This window comes from Rhinatrema bivittatum, chromosome 4 (genome assembly GCF_901001135.1).
Source record: "Rhinatrema bivittatum chromosome 4, aRhiBiv1.1, whole genome shotgun sequence".
Lineage (NCBI taxonomy): Eukaryota > Metazoa > Chordata > Amphibia > Gymnophiona > Rhinatrematidae > Rhinatrema > Rhinatrema bivittatum.
In genome coordinates, this window is record NC_042618.1 from 375,606,850 (window position 1) to 375,628,154 (window position 21,305).

The following is a 21,305-nucleotide window of genomic DNA, read 5'->3' on the forward strand; positions in this document are numbered from 1 at the left end:
ATATATGCATGCAAATGCGCACATGTTATAAAATTGAATGGCCATGCGCAAGTGTGCCAAATTTTAAGTGGGCATGCGCATGTGCACGCGTAAATTGGATTCTAAAAGGAGTGCGCACCAATGTCACTCCCAGTTTTACCAGTTTGACCCCAGTTCACCCAGTTAAGATATAGATCCTCCAATCCCCCTGGCTTGATAGCCTTCACTCTAGCCCCAACTCTTAAAACCCCACAGATCTGCCTTTCTTTAAATTTTAATTTACATAGGATCCATAGCAGAAGTGAAGTTATGTGGCAGGGGGCCTTGGCGCGCTCCAGGTTGCGTCAGTATTATGCGCACATCTTTGGTTCATGCCCTGTAATGCCCATGCCCCACCTAGACTGCGCCCAGCCCACACCCCTTTTTGAAACTTTCAAGATGTGTGCACTGTGTGAGATATGCATGTGTCTCGCCAGCTTTTAAAATCCGCTTGGCGTGTGCGAACCCGACTTCTTTGCACATCCCCTAATTAATGTGCGCATTGGGCTTTTAAATGTCACCTCTTAGTCTGTGTAGATCAGATGGACCAATAGAAAAACAGCAAGACAAAAAAGTGGGTTTTAAAAGGCTAGAGCTGTGATCTCTGAAAGAATAAGTAGCATTTATGGTTTTTTTAATGCAGCCTTTGCATGGACAATTTTAGCCAGGGTTTTAAACAGGGGAATGCAGTTAAATTTTGTTTCTATAGAGAAATAGGAACTTATTTCTCTATAGAAATAACACTTATTATTTTTTCCTATTTTTTTCTCATGCATGCATTTTTTCAAAATTGTCGACATCATTTCCATAGGAATTAATGGGAGCTGTGTAATTGCCAATCTGCATAATATATTGTGACTTGAGGCTTGCTAAAGGTGAATAAAAGATGTGCATGTATTTGGGCTAAGGGTATTTGTGGGCAGAGTGGAGGGCATTTATAGAGCATTAATGGTGGCTTTCTCCTGTGATCTTCTTATGATGGTAGCCATTTGGGGTTTTCTCACTATTTGCGGTCCCGAGTTCATAAAAAAACATTTGGTTTTTTTTCAAATCCTTTGTTTTACTCGGTTAAAAACTTGTTGCCTTCAGAAATCAGATCAGAGGAGATGAAAGGCAATGATATTAAAACTGGTACTGGAGGAAAAGTATTGAAAAATCTCACAGCCCATGCAGAGTAACACTGCAGACATGGAATAAGGAAGCAACATGTCGTACAAGATGTGAATTCTGATTCTTCATTTAGCAATGAACTTTCACTGTGATAGAAAGCAGCAGGTGAGAGAAAGAAAGGCAGGGAGAAAAAGCAATGAGTGAGACAAAGCACTGGCAACCTGCTGCCCTTTACCAATAGCCCTCGCACTGGGAGGAAGGGCGATGTTAATTTAGCGATGGTTTGGAACGTAAATGATTCTAGACAAAATGAGTACTTATGTCATTATAAGATAGATTGAACCTCAAGTAAAGGCTGAGAATGTTTCCGGTGGGATATTACTGGTCAAGGTTACTGCGGCTGTAAAATCACTATGCATTTCATAAATCTTTTAATGTGGAGAATTGTAGTGTTTCATCTTCTCACTGGAGCTCAGGTATGGAAGGTGAAGCTGTGAAGTTCTTTATGGGCCAGATATGTACAAAGAGTTTTCTTCCATTTTGGGTCTGATTCACTAAGTTTTTTCTTCTATTCTGTGTGGGGGAAAAAAAGCTTAAATGTAAATATGGAAAATCGTGCTAAGCAAGTAAGTTTATCCTGTTATCTTTATTTAATTTTTCAGCGTAGGTGTGTCAAATTTTCAGAAAATACGTGCAGCGATGCAATCGGGTCTCCCCCTGTTCCCTACCAGTCCTCTCCAATTAAGGAGCGGACTGGGAGGGAACTTCCCTCCCCCACACCTAAACTCCCTCCCTCTTCCCCTCTCCTCTCCTCCCCACCTCCTAAACCCTTCCTTTGCACTTAGGTATTTTTTGTTTTATTACTTACTACTCCTCTGGAGCAGAAGTAATCTGTACGCGCCAGCCAGCTGCTGGCGTGCGTTTCCCTGGGACAGCGTAGAATGGCACTGTCCCGGCCTGCCCCCTGCCCCGCCCCCTCCCCGTCCCTCGGCCTGCACCATCAGAGAGGCCCGAAACTTGTGCACATACCGGGGTTTACATGTGTGGCTGGGCTTGTTTTAAAATGCGTGCGGTGTGTGCAAGGCCCAGCCACACGTGTAAACCCTGGGTTTTACACATGCAGGCCTTTTAAAACCAGCACTAACCAGCTAAGTCATCATAAAAAAATTCCATCAAGCCCATGAATTCCACACTCTCTTTCCTTCCACATGTAAAAATTAAAAAAAAAAAAGTCCCACAGTCCAGTCCCCATACTCTCCTACATATAAAATTTGAAATAAAGGTTCCCTGCAGTCTGATCCCATCCACTCTTTAAGTAAAATTTTAAAAAGATTCCATGAGTCCCTTCACCTCCCCAACCTCCTTCCAGGCTGTAACAATTAAAAAAAATAAAAAGGTCTTCTGTTCCACTCTCCTGCCCTCCATCCCTCCCAACTGTCATTTTTTTAAAACAAAGATCCCCGTGGTCCATCTCTCCTGCCTGCTTCCCTCCCTTCTGGCAAAAAAAAAAAGTACCTGAGGGGGAGTCCCTGCCTCCCTCGGATTCATGAGAGGATTGAGGACCCTACCATAATAGAGTTCTCAACATCCGACTTGACTGAGAGGACTGAGTATGGATGGTGAAGGAGTCCTGGGCTACCAGAAAGGAATTATTAGAAAGAGGAATTTCTGCTGTCATATGCTGCTAATGCTGTATGTATTTCTTTTCACTATGAAATCCACTCTATCCAGTGTGAAATCACCTTGAGCCCAATGCACTACAACAGCTGGTTCAACACAGTAACCAGGGAAGGAGTTTGAACCTCCCAGTATAAAGCAGTTTAACACTCTCACACACTCACACACACACACACACAAGTATACGGGAGTAATTTTCTAATTTCCAGCATTACTACAAAGTCAATTTCCTGCAGATTTAACATGCTCACACACTCACACTCACACACTCACACTCACACACACACACACACACACACACACGCACACAAGTATATGGGAGTAATTTTCTAATTTCCAACATTACTACAAAGTCAATTTCCTGCAGATTTAGCACCAGTTTTCAAAGTGAAAGTATGCACTTCCTTTCACTTTGAAAATTATCTTGGGAAAACTACCTGTACATATTTTATTCCTGCTAATTTGTGTGGGTAGTTTTCCTGAGAAAAAAAACATGTGCATACTTTTGAAAATGAGAAGTTAAGCGCTTAAGTGAGAGCCCCTCCCCAATCCCCAGGAATGCCTCTTCTCACAGTGGATAGAGTTACACGTGTGCTGGCACTGCACACAGCAAGGTCAGTTTTCTAAGCGTCCGTTTCCACAGGTAATGCACTCTTTTACCCATGGAAATGGCTTTGAAAGTTACCTTCTCTATATTTGTTCCAGTTCATTTTTTATTGTTTCCACTGTGATAGTCTATAATAAACAATGTCACTGCAGGAGATACTTTATGATGGGAAGCAACATATCAGCACAAAAAAAAACAATATATCACCATAAATGTGGAGGACAACTTTCAGTAGGGATCTAGATGCCTGACCATGAAGTTAGCTACCTAAATCCCTGAGTATGATAATTGCCACTGGCAGAACAGCTACATATAACTTCGACCTGGCTGTCTTTAGCTGCTTTGTAGGTAGGCATTCCAAGGAGTCCAGAGGAATTGTGCCCCAGAACCCCAGCTGCACAAATAGCAGATGCAAAGCATGCAGGTACCTTCGTGCCCATATACCTTCAGGCAATTTCCAAAGAGATACTACCCAGGTCATTATTTTGAGTAGCTGTCAGAAGAGGAAAATTAAGCAGCTTGGTCTGAAACAGTACAGTGGAGGAGCAAGAAGGTTCTGTTGCTTGCCTGCAGCAGGGAGTTACCTTCTTCTAAGGGGGAGATGGGGACGAGGGAATCACAGCTAAATTGTTGGGGGAAGGAGATCCTATATCCCACTACAAGCATCCTCCTTATTGAAAGCAGCTCCAGAGGGCATCATAGGACCAAGGATTCTGGATGGAGTTGAAGAACTTGATGCTTGTTTTTAGCAATGCTTGTCATCTGAAAAACAGGTGGGAAGATGACTGATGTACATCTCAGGGAATATTTCCATATTCTTATTAAAGTAACACCATAATGTTTCGGGACTTGCACTGGATATGTTGACTAAGCTGTATCTTAAGCCTATTGATATATTTTTTTTTGCATTATTTAATCTACCTGCTGCTTCTATATCTCTGCCCACCTTAATATTTTGTGCCTCATTCTGTCTCTTATGTTCTAGTGAAGTGCTTATTGGTAAATCTACTGAAGATGTTTGACATCCATTAAATAAAATATTATAGTAGAATTTCCTATGTGCCGAGGTTATATATTCAATTATGTACCTGACCAGTACGTGGTGGCACCACAGTATACCATACTGAATGAGGATATGCAAAATGTTTTGGATCAAAAGTGTCAGATTCTTTCTGAAATAAAAATGTCGCATATTGTATATGCACATAGGCATATTAGCAATAAACTACTGAATTTCCTTTTTTTTTTTCTAGAACTTACCATTAGTTTTAAGAGATTTCACACTTTTTGCCTTTTGCTAGAAAAGGTTTTCCACAAAACCCAAGCACAAAGGTCATTGCAAGATAGAAAGTGGTGCTTTCTCACAAGTTATTTACAAATTTGACATGCCATTTCTTTGTACATCCTTAATCCTGTCTCAGCACAGAGGAAGGTTTCTAAACTTAGAGACCTTCCCAGGAAGTAGAGGAAAGGGGATGAAATAAGTAGCCACCTCTTTGAGAGTGGATGTTGGGATTCCAAGGGAGAAAAAGTCCTGGGAGACTGAGGAAGGAGCTAGTCCTAAACCAGGATAGTTCGAATTCTGAAGTAATCCCAGTGGTGTGAAAGTCAGCAGTAAAGTAACTCTCAGGAAAACATAAGGAGTCGGGAGCTGCCTCAAAAAAGAGATGATATTTTCCACATCCAAAGTTTCCTGCATTGGAGGATGGTAGAGAAAGTTGTGTTGGCCTGTGGATGCGTTTGCCAGTTTATTGAGTACCAGTCATGTGGATAAGATTACTAGTTTATATGCATGTGTGATCTCATAATGCTCTGTCTCTATAGAACAGAGAATGGTAATTGGAGTATCTGCTGTAGCTATTTTCCATGCTATAAATTTCTTCAGCAGAGAGACTGTTTTCTTTGGTAACCACGCTCCTTGTGTCCAGGATGTTGCTTTGTGTATGAATAGGAAAGACACTGATTGGGTCCTCCCAGTGGCTCAGTGAAAGTGCTGTGCACTGCCATGCAGAAGGTCCTGGTTCGTTCCCTGGCAGCCTTCACTGGGGCCAGGGGGTAGGGAATGATGGTCATCCCTCAAGGGTGTTATCTTGTGGCTGGAGTCAGGGCCCATGCTTGCAGGGGTCTGAAGTGATCCCTGATGCATGGCCCTGGTCCAGAATTGTCACTGCAGCGATCAGATAAAAGTACACAGGTAGTTATGCATGAAAGATCATTACGCCAGATCCCAGTCCTGGTTCTGATTGAGCTGGAGACCTGAAAGAGCAAGAACAAACTACCTAAAAAAAAATAAAATAGAGTGATTACTTTCACCAGAGTTCCTTTTAAAGAATATTCCTTTCTCCTTTTTCTCTTGGACTTAACAATATACATTTTTTTGTGTGTGTGTGATCGAAGAGCTTAGTTGTTACCATTATTAGATAGATATATTTTGAAAACCAATGTATCCAAAATTTGAAATATAAGACCTGGCCATCATATTTAGATATATTAAGTTTTATATACCTTCACTAGGGACCCAGCTTAACGGTTCACAACAAAAATAAAACATGCAGCTAAATATATCATACAACATTAATAAAACTAAAGTACATTTAAAATAAATTATTAAACCTAAAATACATTAAAATACATTATTAAACCTAAAAACATTATTAAACCTAAAATACATTTAAAATACATTATTAACCTAAAATACATTATTACACCTAAAATACGTCATAATAAACTAAAAACACATCTTAAATAATCCTAAAAGTACTTCATAGAATAGTACTTAAAATATAAAAGTAATTAAATAAGATCAAATCAAAAACCTAGATCACTTTAAAACTATTGATGACTAATCAGTAAGAAGGATAATACTAGCTAAGACAGCAGAATCATCGCTCTACTCTCCTGGTAGGGGCACTATCATCAAATGATTAGGACTATAGGTAAAACATTGATCATTTTTAAGGTTGGCTTGAATAAGCCTCACTAAAAAGCCAGGTTTTAAGGTCTAACTGTTTATAGTTAGACTCAAGTCTAATTGCTGTTGGTAGTAGATTCCAAATTTTGGGCCCAGCCAGAGACAGGGCTCTATCTCTAACCTGATTCAAGTGAGCTGATTGCACTGCTGGTAGTCAATAAGCCTTTATTAGCGGAGCGTAGATTTCTTTGGGGCACATGTAGTTTAATAGCAGCGTTCAGCCAGTCAACCTTTTCGCTATAAATTAATTTATGCAAAATACATATAGATTTAAATTTAACCCGGTATTCAATTGGTAGCCAGTGTAGGTTGATTAAAATAGGGGTAATATGATTGCTTTTCTTTACCCCAGTTAAAATTCTTGCAGCCACGTTCTGCAAAACCTGGAGTGGCCGGGTGGTAGAAGTGGGTAAACCTCATAGGAGTGAATTACAGTAGTCCAAACTACTAAATAAAAGTGCCTGGAGTACTGTACAAAAGTCATTTTGATCCAACAAAGGTTTCAACCGTCTTAGCATAAGTAATTTTGCATACCCTTCTCTTACTTTGCAGGCAATATGTTTTTTGAAATTAAATTCTGGGTCATTGATTACACCCAAGTCTCTAATATTTTCGGCGAGTTTCAGAGTTGTTTGATCTTGCAAAATTATCTGGTTAGAGCTGTTAAAGGAAATTTTCCTTTCAAGTAGGATTATTTCGTTTTTTTCGATGTTCAACACAAGTCTCATCTGGGTGAGTACTTGTTTTATGGCCTTCAAATATATTGACATAAGCTTGTAAGCATTGTCAACTGAATCTTCTATTGGTAGCAAAATTTGAATATCTTCTGCATATAAAAAATAGGTCAACCCAAGATCCGACAGCAAATGGCATAGTGGCAACATATAAATGTTGAACAATGACGCAGAAAGTGAGGATCCCGGTGGAACCCCGGTGGTAAGATCAAATTTGTTAGAATATGTGTTTTTTACTTGCACTTGAAAAAAACGGTTTGATAAGACTTAAACCAGTTTAAAACCGTCCCAGTAATTCAAATTTCAGATAGCCTCTGTAATAAAAACTGATGGTTAACGGTATCAAAAGCCTCAGATAAATCTAATAAAATCAGAAGATATGATTTCCCATGGTCCATTCCTCTAAGTACTGTGTCTAACAGTGAAAGTAATAAAGTTTCAGTGCTAAAATGCCATCTAAAACCAAATTGAGTGGGGTATAAAATATTATTAGAATCAAGATAAAATGAAAGTTGTTTAAAAATTATCTTTTCAATCAGTTTTGCTAAAAAAGAGAGGTTTGAGATAGGTCGATAGTTGTTCAAAATTGTGGGGTCCAAATTCTTTTTTTTAAGGATGGGCCGGACTACAGCACCTTTGAGATTATATGGAAGCTCACCCTCCCTTAAGGAAATATTAATAATTTCGGTAATGGTTGGTACGATAGTCTCAGTAATCAATTTCAAATCTGTGATACAAATAGAATCTAGTGGGTGACTGTTGGGAGTTAGCAGTCTGCTAGGGAGTTAGCAATCTGCTGGAGTTAGCAATCTGTTGTTATTTAGGAGAGTTGTGGGTGGATCCTTGGACCAGTGGCAGATGACCATGCCCCTGGGGGAAGATTCCGAGAGGGACCACCGGTCAGGCTCAGAGTTAGGAGACAGACACACACCAGTTCTTTTATTAGACAATATACTGAACCACCAGAGGTGGCAGTAGTGAGATGGAACGCCCAGCTGAGCTGTTGTCCCTCAGATACTGGAACAGTGATCCCTGGAGACTGACTTGTAGAGAAACTGAAATATAGTGAGTAGGGAGGGTATGCAGAATTCATGTACCGAACCTGATGGTAACACTCACACAATGTTTCATGGAAGCCCAGGAGCTGGAATGTATAGGCCCTCGAGGAGCGAGTACCTGGTTCCAGGGAAAGCTCTGAGAGAGCGATCGTAACTCACTGATGTAGTTGGCAGTGATGACTTCCAGGCAGAAGAGAATATGGAGCAAGTCTGGGAACGAGGGCCCTCGAGGAGTGAGTACCGTTTCCAGACTGTCACCTGAAAAACAAAGGAGAGAGCGAGGCCCCCAAGGAGGGGGTACTCCTGGTAAGTCCAGGGAGACAGAGTAGCTTAGGTAGAGTAACCCAACCCATACCCTTGCTAACCCAATCTGTTAGCAAATTCTAAGACCTTATATATCCGTCGCGGGTGATGTCATCTCAGGGAGACGCCCCTGAGGTTCGTGCCATTGCTGGTACTTCAGTCGGGGCCGTGCCATGTGCGCGCCCCTAGGCCTCCAGGAAACATGGTGGGTTGCAGCTTCTAGCCGGTCCAGGGACGCCGGAGGACCTCAGCAGAAGGACGCTGCAGCAGCCAATCTTCCCGTGGACGAAAAGGGAGGCGCCAAAGAGGTAAGGAGGGTGGAGAGAGGGCGTCGGGAGCCGACGGACACAACAGTGACTGGCTGTATTTCTAGTGTAGAAGATTCATCGAAGTCGGCCTATTTATGAGTATCTTTTGAATTTAGGGTAATTATCTGTTGTTTAGAGCTGTCAAAATTGTTTAACAGCTTTTTGATCTTGTCTTTAAAAAAACCAGCAATTTCATTACAGCGATCTTCGTCGAGATTTGAAGTTGATTGATTCCTGTCTGAGGTTAACTTGTCTACAATATTGAATAGAGATTTGTGATTGTTAGAAAATTTGTGAATTTTTTTCCCGTAATATTCACGTTTTGCGGTATCCATTAATTTTTTATAGTGCGCTAAAAATATACGATAATTAACTAGATCTTCTCTGGATCTACTCCTTCTCCATGTTTTCTCTTTTTTCCTTAGAATTTTCTTATTGGACCTAATTATTGCATTGTACCAGGGATTTTGATTCTTTTCCTTTGCTATAGTTTTTATACGGACCGGGTTAATTCTATTGGCAATTTCATTAGTTATGTCCAGCCAGGAATCTACTGCAGCTTGGGAAGAAGCGAGGTTGATATCCGTTAGTTTTCTTGAGAGTTCAGTGATCAGCTCCTCAGTCTGAAATGGAGGACGCCAGGTAAATTGAAGGGGCTCAGCCGGAATAGGTTCTAAATTTTTAACAGACTGTAAATTTGCTTGAATCAAGAAATGGTCTGACCAAGGGACTGGCGTAATATAAAAGACTGAAATGGCACAAGAACCTTATAGAGCCCTTTTGTATGTATTTTCAATGATTCTAATTTATGTTGGAGAAATAGCCAAAATGTTTTTAAAGGTTTAAGATGTGTAGTTAAAGGTTTTAAGACCATATCCGATCCAGTTATCAAACTTAATTGGATTCCATATAATATTTTAGTTATACATCCTGGTTGCTGGTCCCTTATACCACTTAACATTTTTCTGTTTTTCTTCTCAACCCAGTTCAAATGGCACAAGAGCAAATCTCACCTGCTTAATGAAGAGCAGCTCAAAAGATTAGGAACAAAGCATTTCACAGAGAACTATGGTTCTTCAGATATGTGAGTGCAGGGGTGGCTGCTTAAGCCATAAATGCTTTCTGTCAGTTTTGGCTTTTATCTCGGATGCTCCTGAAGGAATCTGGATTAACATAATGAGAATGTTCATGAACCGTCTCATTATAATCTGTGCAGGACTGAAAACGCACTATGTCTTATTATGGAGCTACAGCCCAGACACCTCTAAAGCAGCTGAATTATAGGAAGACAGGGAGGCTGTTGCAGATTTACTAAATGCCAGTTCTTGGCATCTTTAAACAGTTTTTTTTGGGGGTTTTTTTTTTTTAAATACAGTTGGGAATAATATACATAAAATTTCAGATGGTTATTTTATTATTTTGTCAGGCGGATAACAATTCCCGTTCCAACCAGTTGGTTTACCATGACCCCTGTTTAGCTTAGAGATGGTGAGATTCAGTTGTTTTGTAGCAACTGAATTTCAGACCTTTTTAAGTGATTCCAGAAGGTGAAGTGGGCCTTTTGGGAGAGGGAGCACATGGTCTACAGCATTGGTTCTGACAGACTCATTCTTGGCCTTATCATACATTTTGGAATAGTGACTGACAGGGCTTCCCAACCTGTCCTGGCAAACCTCATAGCTAGTCAGGTTTTCAGAATATCCACAGTGAATATACATGAGATAAAATTTGTATATAGTGGGTCTCCAATGTATGTAAATGTATTTTTTGCATATTCATTGTGGATATCATACACATATACCTTCAGGCAATTTCCAGGGATAACCAAGAGAAGTTTGGGAAGCCCTGGACTAAATTCCTGATTCACTAAAGTGAGGGTGGCCAACTTTGGTCCTGAAGAACCACAAACAGGCCTCGTTTTCAGGTTATCCATAATGAATATGCAAGAGCTTGAGTTGCATACAATGGAGGCAGTGCATGCAAATCTATCACATGCATATTCATTATAGATAGCCTGACAACTAGGCCTGTTTGTGACTCTTGAGGACTGGAGTTGGCCACCCTTGCATTAAGGCTTTTCAATCATTCTGTGTCTATGGGGAAAAAGCTTAGTGCAGTGGTTTCCAATCCTGTCCTGGAGGACCCCAGCCATTGCATGGAAATTTATCTCATACATATTCATTGTGGATATTCTGAAAACCTGACTGGCTAGAGGTCCTCCAAAACAGGTTTAGGAACCACTGGCTTAGTGAATCAAGCCCCATATGTGTATTAAAAATGTTAATTTTAACCAGTATACTGAGTCAATATGAGCAGGCAGTGCTGTAACATTTGAACAATATGAGAGCTTGTAAAATAACTTATCTTGGAGGGTGTTATGGTCATGGACCCTTGGGCTGGCTGAGACTGCAGATGTTGCACTGTGAGGACCCACAGTGAGTGTCGCAGCCGGGAGGCGGTGCTGAGGAGAGACTCCGGAGAAGTCCAAGGTCCCCCCAGGAGGAGCCTGTAGGGACCCGGACCTCTTGGACTTAGGTGGGGCCCTCTGCGACCAAGGATCCAGGAAGCAGTTGAAGAGATGGTCAAAGAGGATGGTAGGGCCCAGGAGGCTGAAAGAGTCTTCACCCTCGGAAGCCCGCAGCTCCCCCGGGAGGAGCCTGTGAGAGCCCGAGCCGCTGGGACTTAGGAGAATCCCCTGGGCCAGCAAGAACCAGATACCTGAAGAGGCAGAGGGAACAGAAGTCGGAGTCCAGGAACGAAGCAGGGTCAGAAGCCAGAAGTCAGAGATCCGAAGTCAAAGCCAGGGGCGGAAGCTGGAAACAGAGTTGTGGATGGAGCCGGGTCAGAAGTCAAAACCAAAACCAGGAGTGGGAGCGAAGACGAAGTCAATGGACGAAGCTGGGTCGGAAGCCAGAAGTAGAAGAGACGATCCAAGATCCAACGCAGCAACTAGCAACTCAGGGGACTGAGTGAACCTCGTTGCGAGGCCGGGTCAGACGCTGCCGGGTTTAAATAACCCGGCAGCGTCTGACGTCAGTGGGAGGCTGTCCCTGAGTTTCTGCGCTGGCCCCTTTAAGTCTGAAGCGCCTAGAGGGTGAGTCCAGCCACGGATCATCGGCAGCATTTCCCTCGCAGGGAGAGCGCCATGGTAGGCCGCGTTTCGGGCCTGTGGGGCCGAAGTGGAGGGACTCCCGCGGCCAGTCCAGCCGGGAGGTGAGTGAAGGTCCCGGGGCACGGCCCGGGACCATAACAGAGGGGTCTATTTAAAATGCCTGACCTCAATTTTAGGATGGTAAACCAGAGCCTATTATCTTAATATTCAAGGGATAGAACAATAATGGAAAAATGCAAAATTATGCCACTTTTTCTCCTTTTCCATGTAAGGATAGCCCTCATTTAACTTTATTTCAATGCATTTGTTCTAAATATATTCCAAGTTAGCTGAAGGTATTCCATTTTGGTTTGATTTTAATTTGCAAGCTTATTGCATTAGAAACTTAAACAATGATTATGCTGCATATTATATATATATATATATATATTATATTCTCTATTTTCTTGAAAGAAAGGTATGTTGGAATATAGTCACATGAGGACTTCTGAAATGGAAATTGACACTGATGAGAATATATTATCCACAGTATGGAAAAACTCTGCAATCATCCCAGTCCTTTACCAGGTTAATTGCCCAGTCTAATATTTTTAGTTGTTTCCTATAACTGGCCTTATAAGATCAAGATGTTTGTGTTCTGTCTACCCTAATAACTTTTGAACTGTTCATTCAATTTCATTCAAGTGTGGGCTTCAGTCAGTAAAGTATCCAGTGATCCCCAGCTGACACTTTTTATGTGCCCTCAAAGCCCCCAGCACCTCAAACCCCTTTTTATTGTTTCCTATAGGGTAACAGGCCAGTTCAGTTGAAATCTCAGGGAGGTCAGAGCACCTTGTGATGTCATAAAGTGTTTTTAAGTTTACCCTGCCGTTGGTTCACATTGACCATGTTTAAAGCTGATTTGCCATTGGTTAGTGTCTATGGTCATCAGCTGATTCATTTCTTGCTTAGAGGCCGACATACTGAAAATCACTAAAATTCATTAAGTCCACTTCTCGTGTAAAAACAGTAAATCCTGCAGGCAAGTTTGTCTTAGGCGCACAACTTTTCCTTTCTACATGCAAAGTGGAGTTTGCAAAATGTTTTTGCTTTGCATGTAGTAAACTTGTGTAAGTGTACTTTTGTAAAATCTTATGCCGTGATGCCAGTTCATGAAGTGAAAAAAAAACAAACTCAATTTCATTCATAGTTTGCAGTAGCAACCAGCTCTGGATCCCTCTTCCCCCTGTCCCAAAAATGATGGTTATAAAAAATAACAACAAAGTCCTGCAGGGCCTTTACCCCCCCTCCCCCCCCCCCCCCCTCCCCGGCTTACCGACAATCATAAGTATCTTTATGGTGAAGGAGCAATCCCCAGATGCTCCTGCCCTGCCGCTGCTTCAACACCATTTTGAAGAGAGCATGAAACAAAGGAAAATGTAAAAAAACCCAAAATGGAACAAACCCCCCACCAGCGAAACAAAAGCCCCTCCCAAGCATACCCCTATTATGTATTAACAGAACATTCTTCACCTTCTGAACTAAATATGAGTATTAAACTATTACAATCCTGAAGTTTGTCAGAAATAAAATTTGGCTACAATATTCAGAGTAAAAAATGACTGCAATAGCTAGAGTAAAATTGAAAACGCCACTATGCCATAAATCAAAGTTATTATCTTTCAGTGTCTATGAACTAACAAAAATGATTTAGAAGCAGCTTTTACTTCATCTGAGCTTCATTAAAAAATTATGTAAAAAAAATCATACCAAAATTTATGTAAATTTATCAGATCAAAGAATAATTAAACAAAATCATATGACATGTTTTTCCATTAAATGTAAGTTTTAATTACAGTGACCCTGACTAAGGGGAAGTCTTTAAGGCTTTTATTTTGATGGATATTAAGACCATATGAATTCTGTGAGCTAAAATTATTAATTTAGAACCATCTGATGAAGTGGACTCTGTCCTCAAAAGCTCATGCTTTAAGAAATTGGTTAAGTCTATAAGGTACCACTCGATTCCTGTCATTTTTGCTACATCAGTCTAACACGGCTGTCCCTTTTGAATAATTTGCAACCAGTTAAGCTTGCATTGGTGAATGATCTAGTTTTGATATGTTACAGTGATATGACCAACTTATTTTTACAGTCATCAAACATACTAAGCTTTTCCTAAATGATAATGTTAGATCCCAAACTACGGAAAGTGGTGAGCAACATCAAAGCCTGAAGACAAATGAGCATTCATGGTGCAATATGTTACCCTCTATCTTTCTTGACACAGTAAGTGAACCGAAGCCCACAATTTAGTTTCAGATTCAGCAAATATTTCCCATCTCAGCTTTGTACAGCACAGTTTATCATTTGCTCGCTCTGGGAAAACACGTGTGTGTTCTACTTTCATTGCGTTTCGGGTCTTTTTTTTTTTTTCCTTGATAGATTCACAGCATTGTCAGAACTCATTCCAGTTTTCAACTTAGCCATGATTATGAGACTTCAGAAATAATTTGCTCCGCTCTCTCAAACTAGCTATTTGTGATTGGTGACTTGAGGGTCACTGGTGCTGCTGCCATTGCGTTGTTCATCAGTGATATGAACAATAAATTGAGTCTTCTCATTGTAGTTGTTAGAATGGTTTCTCTTTATTTTACCACACAATTTTTTATGGCAAGAGAGCAGGTTGTTTAATGATTGGAATTATAGACTGGAAATCAGAAGACCTGAGTTCAAATCCTGCTATTGACATTTCTCATGGCCTTGGGCAAGTTGCTTTATCTCCCGTTGCCATAAGTACCCACATAGGGGCTAACGTACTAGTGAGCACTACTACGATCAAGTGTTAATGCACATTAAAAGTGTTGCTAAAGTGTGCAATCTAGCTTACGCATGTTAGTGCTTTAAATGCGTGCAAATTAGTTTGCAAGAGTTTTTATACAAAAAGATATGTTAATGAGGTAATGAGATGCAAAACAGCTCATTACATATTAGTGCAAAGAAAAATAATGCATTCTAAAACTCACAAAAGCCAACACTGATTCCTTAACTCAGAAAACATAACTATACCGCAAGGCACAGTTTCTGCCTCCCACAACCTCATCATTTGAATTCTTCAGTTCAAGAAATAATGTAAGTTGCAAGATTTTCTCCTTCAGAAATATAGTTCTCTTAACCCATCTAGAAACAGAAAACTTTCCAGTTGGTAATTGCTTCTTATCTGTTGGATATAGCATAAACAACTGCTCCAATTTATAAAAGTTCTTTGTCTTGCATAGATAATACTTAGGAGTTCTCCTGGTATGCAGAAAATGTAGTTACTTTCGCTAATATTTCTAGAATAAGGATAACAATGATCTCTTAGTTTTTGTGGAAACTCAAATTTCCCTTATGAAAAAATCCTGGAACAGTTCTCAACTAGACTTGGATTTATGTACATGTCTACTAGGTAGGGATGTGCAGAGCAAAATTTTATGTTCATATTTTTTATGTCCGAAAGGGGGTCCCACTTGCGGCCAATATGGACATAAAAAAAATCCAATGAGTTGGGTATATGTACATATGTGCAAAAAAAAAATTAAACCCCCTCACCCTCCTTAATCCCCCCCCCCAGACTTACCACAACTCCCTGGTGATCGAGCGAGGAGTGAGGACGTCATTTCTGCAATCCTTGGCGAGAAGCATGTGACGTCGGTGGCACGTCGAGTGACGCGGCGTCACGTGATTCCCGGCTCGTTCGCGCCGGACGGCTCGTTCGGCCCAAAAAGAACTTTTGGCCAGCTTGGGGGGGCCTCCTGACCCCCCCAAGCTGGCCAAAAGTTCTTTTTGGGCCGAACGAGCCGTCCGGCGCGAACGAGCCGGGAATCACGTGGCGCCACGTCACTCAGACGCGACGTCACGTGATTCCCGGCAAGTTCGCGCCGGACGGCTCGTTCGACCCAAAAAGAACTTTTGGCCAGCTTGGGGGGGCCTCCTGACCCCCTCAAGCTGGCCAAAAGTTCTTTTTGGGCCGAACGAGCCGTCCGGCGCGAACTTGCCGGGAATCACGTGACGTCGGCGTCACGTGATTCCCGGCTTGTTGGCCAGCTTGGGGGGGGTCAGGAAGCCCCCCCAAGCTGGCCAAAAGTTCTTTTTGGGCCGAACGAGCCGTCCGGCGCGAACGAGCCGGGAATCACGTGACGCCGGTGTCACTCGACGTGCCGCCGACGTCACATGCTTCTCGCCAAGGATTGCAGAAATGGCGTCCTCACTCCTCGCTCCATCACCAGGGAGTTGTGGTAAGTCGGGGGGGGGGGGGATTAAGGAGGGTGAGGGGGTTTATATTTTTATTTTGGCTCAACAATCGCGATTTCCCACATATCGAACATATCTATGTTCGATATGTGGGAAATCCGATCGTTTATGTCGAATCAATTTTTTAAGTAAAAAAAATATATGAGTTGCGTTTTACTAATGCGGTCAATCCGAATGCACACCCCTACTACTAGGCCTGTGCCTAGGGAATCAAAATTTTGGGGATGGCAAATTTCCTTCACCTTACCACCCTGCAGCACTGCCTGGGACATTGGAAGGTGCCCATCCTGCTGCCACTATCAGTACCTTCTCTCCCTGGATCTTGGCTTCAGTGGAGATCCTGAAAGCACAGCAAGTATGGGGACTAAGCCAGCACTTGCATCCCTGCCCTCTTTGGGGCATCCAGGCAGGGGGAGGGGCCTGTGAGCATAGGTTTAGTCCCCTTACTCACTGCACTATGAGGATCGCCACTGGAGCCAAGGTCTGGGGGTGCCGCTGATATATTGGAAATTTGCTGGGGTGGGGGATGAGGGACATGGCACTGGCATAGAAATCAATGTCTAGAGGTGGCAGCCGACCAAATCTATCCCTGTTCTCAGCACTATCTGGAAAATTGTGAATGACTGGAGTCACCACTGATAAAATCTTTAACTGGGGACTGTTTACCATGTGTTTTTTTGGAGCCATAATTTATCATTTATACCTTATAATTTTGCACTCTTGGGAAATATAGAATTGAAAATTCAGCCAGTCCTTAAAATCTGGGGTATTTATTTATTTCTGGATTCTTATAAACTGCTAAAGCAGGTACTAAGAATTTTATGTGTTACAATAAAAGTTTTACTGCAGCTAGTTTTCCCTCCTTCCTTGGAGCGTACAAATGCTGTAGAAATTGTCAGAATTTCTTACATGGAAGCAGTAGAAGCTGCAAGTCTTCAGTAGTGCTCCAGCCAGCAAATGGTGAATAAAAAGACATTTTTTGCCTGAATAAGTGTTGTAAAGTTGTTTGTGAGTGAAGTGTGTGTGGAGGGAGGGGGGGGGGGGGGGGTGGTGGCCCTAATGTGGTACCTATGGTGGCCAGTCCTCTTGCACCTCTCAGATATTGTTTTCAGATATATCCTGGTATCTCGTGCTGAGTATTTTCAGGGTATTTTCTTTTTATGACCACTGCTATTCAGCCTTCAGAGGCTAACATGCTGGGTAAGATAATGGCCAAACCTTAATAAGAATTAAAATAGAAGACACAAATATAGCTTCTGATTATATAACACCATAGAATTATTCATGAACCAAAATGATTGCCATAACCCAACATATTTGTATTTCTTTTAGATGTATGTGAGTTGTTACAGTATAGAGCTTTACTATATACCTCAATCCATAAAAGGTCTTTAATTTGTCCCTTTGGGAAGACTGTGTTTAGCATTTGTGTTCGACTATCTAGTAGATTTTTCACTTGACTCCCTCCCATGATATCATGTTACGCCATATCTGTCCCTCTATAAGGCAGGTGCTTAGCAAGCTTATGCAGAAATATTTACAGTGAATGTAAGGCCAAGGCCTTTCTCCTGTAAAAATTATGGGCCTGATTCACTAAGCTTTTTTTCCCTCATAGACACAGAAAGTGGGAGGCAAGGAAAGCCTTAGCCAATTAGGCCTTGTGGTAACTTGGGGTGGTCGTGACTAGGGAAACAGCCGGTAGGATAAAGGAGGCAAACACTGGCTGTTTCCTTACATACAATTTATTTACAGAGCAAAATAAAAAAAAAAACAGAAAGAAACTGCTCACTTTGCAGTGGCTGATAACAAAGTCAAACATAACTGGTCTTGGCCTACTCTGGCTTTCTGCCTGCTCCCTGGGGCCTATCTAAATCTTCTTATACTCTGGTGAGGGGCTCCTCCCTTCTCCCAGGATTTCTTGTGGGTCTGGATCTTAAAGAAGACTGGGCAAGACAGTCGAGCCAGGTCCCTTAAGGAAGTCTGAGGGAGTTTCCTATCGTCTCTCGCAGCAGCCTTTTGTCTTGAATGTCTACTTCTGTAAATATTTTTGCCTTACAATGTAATGGGGAACCTTTTAACAAAAGATGAATAAAAGAAAAATTCCCCCCTTTTCTCTACTTGCATTTCCCCTTTTCAAAACCACTATTTGCCAAAACAAAACAAAAAATGGCAAAATGCTGCAGATTTTACCATTTTTCTGCCTATCGCTTGGTGATAGGCAGAAAAATGGTGAGTAGTTTTTTGCAGACAGGTGAGTAGTTGGTGAGTAGTTTTTTGCAGACAGGGGCAAGTTTTGCACAACACTAGTGAAATGAAAATTGGAAATTTTGCACGATCGAACAGAGGTGTGCATATCACATATACTCTCTGTGGTAACTGGAGATATGCTACCAGGTTCCGAGTCAGTGCGGTATGTCAGATTCTCTAATAAACAACAATAGCAGGTTCCAATTTAAAGCAAAATGCCTTTAAAAATAATTAATTGTTGGCCTGCTCAGACAAGCATGGGATGAAGCCTGAGAGGCATAACTGGGATTTATAAGCCACCGCAGGACTACATAGAAAAAACTTCAAGTGACTGTTTGTTTTATGATAAAATCAATAGAAAGTAATCAAGTTTTCAGTGGGGTCATAGTTGAAAACAGAGAAATGAGGTAAGTGGGGATTTGGGTGTAATGATATCTGTAAGGGATTTAAACATTTCTTTTCCAAGTCTGGAAACAGAATGGCAAATCATGCATATCCTATGTGTGCTTTGTACTTTGACGTAATTTTTTGTTAAATTCTGTTTTAAATAAACACTAATAAAAGTAAGGGATTAAGTGGAAATAGGTAGGGTATAAATAACACATATTCAGATTTGGCTGTAATTTTGTGTTGATTAACAAAGAACACAGGTAAGTATGTACATCAGAAATCACAAAACATTTTTTAAATTATTATTCTGTTCAAGACACTGTCATAGACATATGAGTGTACAAAGCTCTTATTTAGAAGTGGTAAGTACCTGTGTATTAATCACAGGTCTAAAATTATCTGGCCTCACGTGGCCGAATAATTATCTACTTACCCGGATATCTTCAGAGGTATCCAGGTAAGTATCAGGCTTTAAAAAAAAAAAAGCACAGGTCGCAGGTCTCCCGACCTGATGTCCTCCCTCCAAAACCACCTGTCTCAACCCCTCCTCTCTCCTGCTCACCAGGCCCCAATCTTTAAAAAGCACATTAATGTGCAAGAAGATGAGCATCGCCAGACTGTTATTATTTGTGATATTTGTGGGTGGATCCTTGGGCCGGTGGCAGATGACCACGCCCATGGGGGAAGATCCCGAGAGGAGCCACTGGTCAGGCTCAGAGTTGGGAGATAGACACACACTGAATCTTTTATTAGACTGTATAGTGAACCACCAGAGGTGGCAGTAGTGAGCTGGAAGAGCCCGGCTGGGCTGTAGTCCCTCAGGCACTGGAACAGCGATCCCAGGATGGCTGAGCTGTAGAGAAACTGAATATAGTGAGTAGGCAGAGTATGCAGAGTTCAGGAACAGAACCTTGATGGTAACACTCACACAATAGTCTCTTGAGGCAGCCCAGAGGCTGGAATGGAGTAGGCCCTCGAGGAGCGAGTACCTGGTTCCAGGGAAAGCTCTGAGAGAGAGATGGTAACTCACTGGTGTTGTAGGCATTGGTGACTTCCTGGCAGAAGTTATATTCGGTAGCAAGTCAGGGAATGTGGGCTCTCGAGGAGTGAGTACCAGTTCACACTGCGACCTGAAAAGTAAGAGAGAGAGCGAGGCCCCCAAGGAGCAGGTACCCCTGGTAAAGTCCGAGGAGGCAGAGTAGGAAATTATACGGAGAGCGAATCCCATCCGCAGTGATACCTGGAGGAAGCTCCTTGCTAACTCGATTAGCTAGCAAAACAAGAGACCTTAAATATCAGAAGATGATGACGTCATCTCAGGGGGACGCCCCTGAGGTTCGCGCCAATGCTGGTACTTGAGTTGGGGCTGTGCCACGCGCGCGCCCTTAGGCCTCAGGAGATCATGGCGGAAGGCAGCGTCTAGCCAGTCCGGGGACGCCGGAGGAAGTTGGCAAGATGACGCCGCGGCAGCCAAACTTCCATCAACCAAAGAGGGAGTCGCCAAAGAGGTAAGGAGGGCGGACTGGAGACGTCGGGCAGCGACGGTCGCAACACAGCCTAGGCCTCCAACCTCCCTCCCCCTGCTAAAAAATATTGATTTTAGCCCTTCTACCCCCCCCCTACATCCACTCACCCCCCTCCCACCCACTCAGTCACCTTGCAAATCGCCCTTCCTGATCTGTCGGCATCACTGTGCTAAGCGATCCCAGCCTACACTTCCAACGTTACTTAGGTAATAACGGTGGAAGCTACTTCTACATTACACAGTACTCTTCCAGTGTTTTGACCTAAGCAATGCTAGAAGCGAACGCCAAATCAAGAGGGGCAATTTGCAAGGGGGTGGAGTGAGTGGATGTTTGGGAGGGAGCAGAAGGTGGAGAGAAGGAGGCTGGAGGCCTGGGCTGGTGGCACTCATCTTCTTGCACTTTAATGTGCTTTTTAAAGATTGGGGCCCATTTTTTTTTATGCACGGGGGAGGGGGGGTGAGACAGGTGGTAGGGGGTTGAGCATTGGACTAGGAGGCCCGCGACTTGGTACCTTTTTTTTTTTTTTTTTTTAATAAGTGTGCTACTTATTCAGATATCTCTGAATTTATCCGGGTAAGTAGTTAGTTATTTGGCCACGTGAAGCCAGATAACTTTAGGTCTAACTGGCCATATTCAACCAGTTAGGGTTGAAGTTATCCAGCTAATATGTAGCTGGATAACTTTAAACAAGTATATTTAGCGGGACGTTTATCCTGCTGAATATACTGGACAAGTTATCCGGCTAACTTTAGCCTAATAACTTATTCACTAAACAGCCTATTGAAATTGGCATCAAATGTGCACTAAATGGAAATAGTGCGCACTTAAATGTTACAGTCAGCTTGAAACCAAACCAATAAGGGAGCAGTTTGCTTGCTTCTCCATCCCCATTGCCACTCTCTCTAATTTTTATGTTGTCGAGGTTTCAAGGTGGACTGTGGGAGAAGATAGCGCCTAGTAACTAAGCAAATA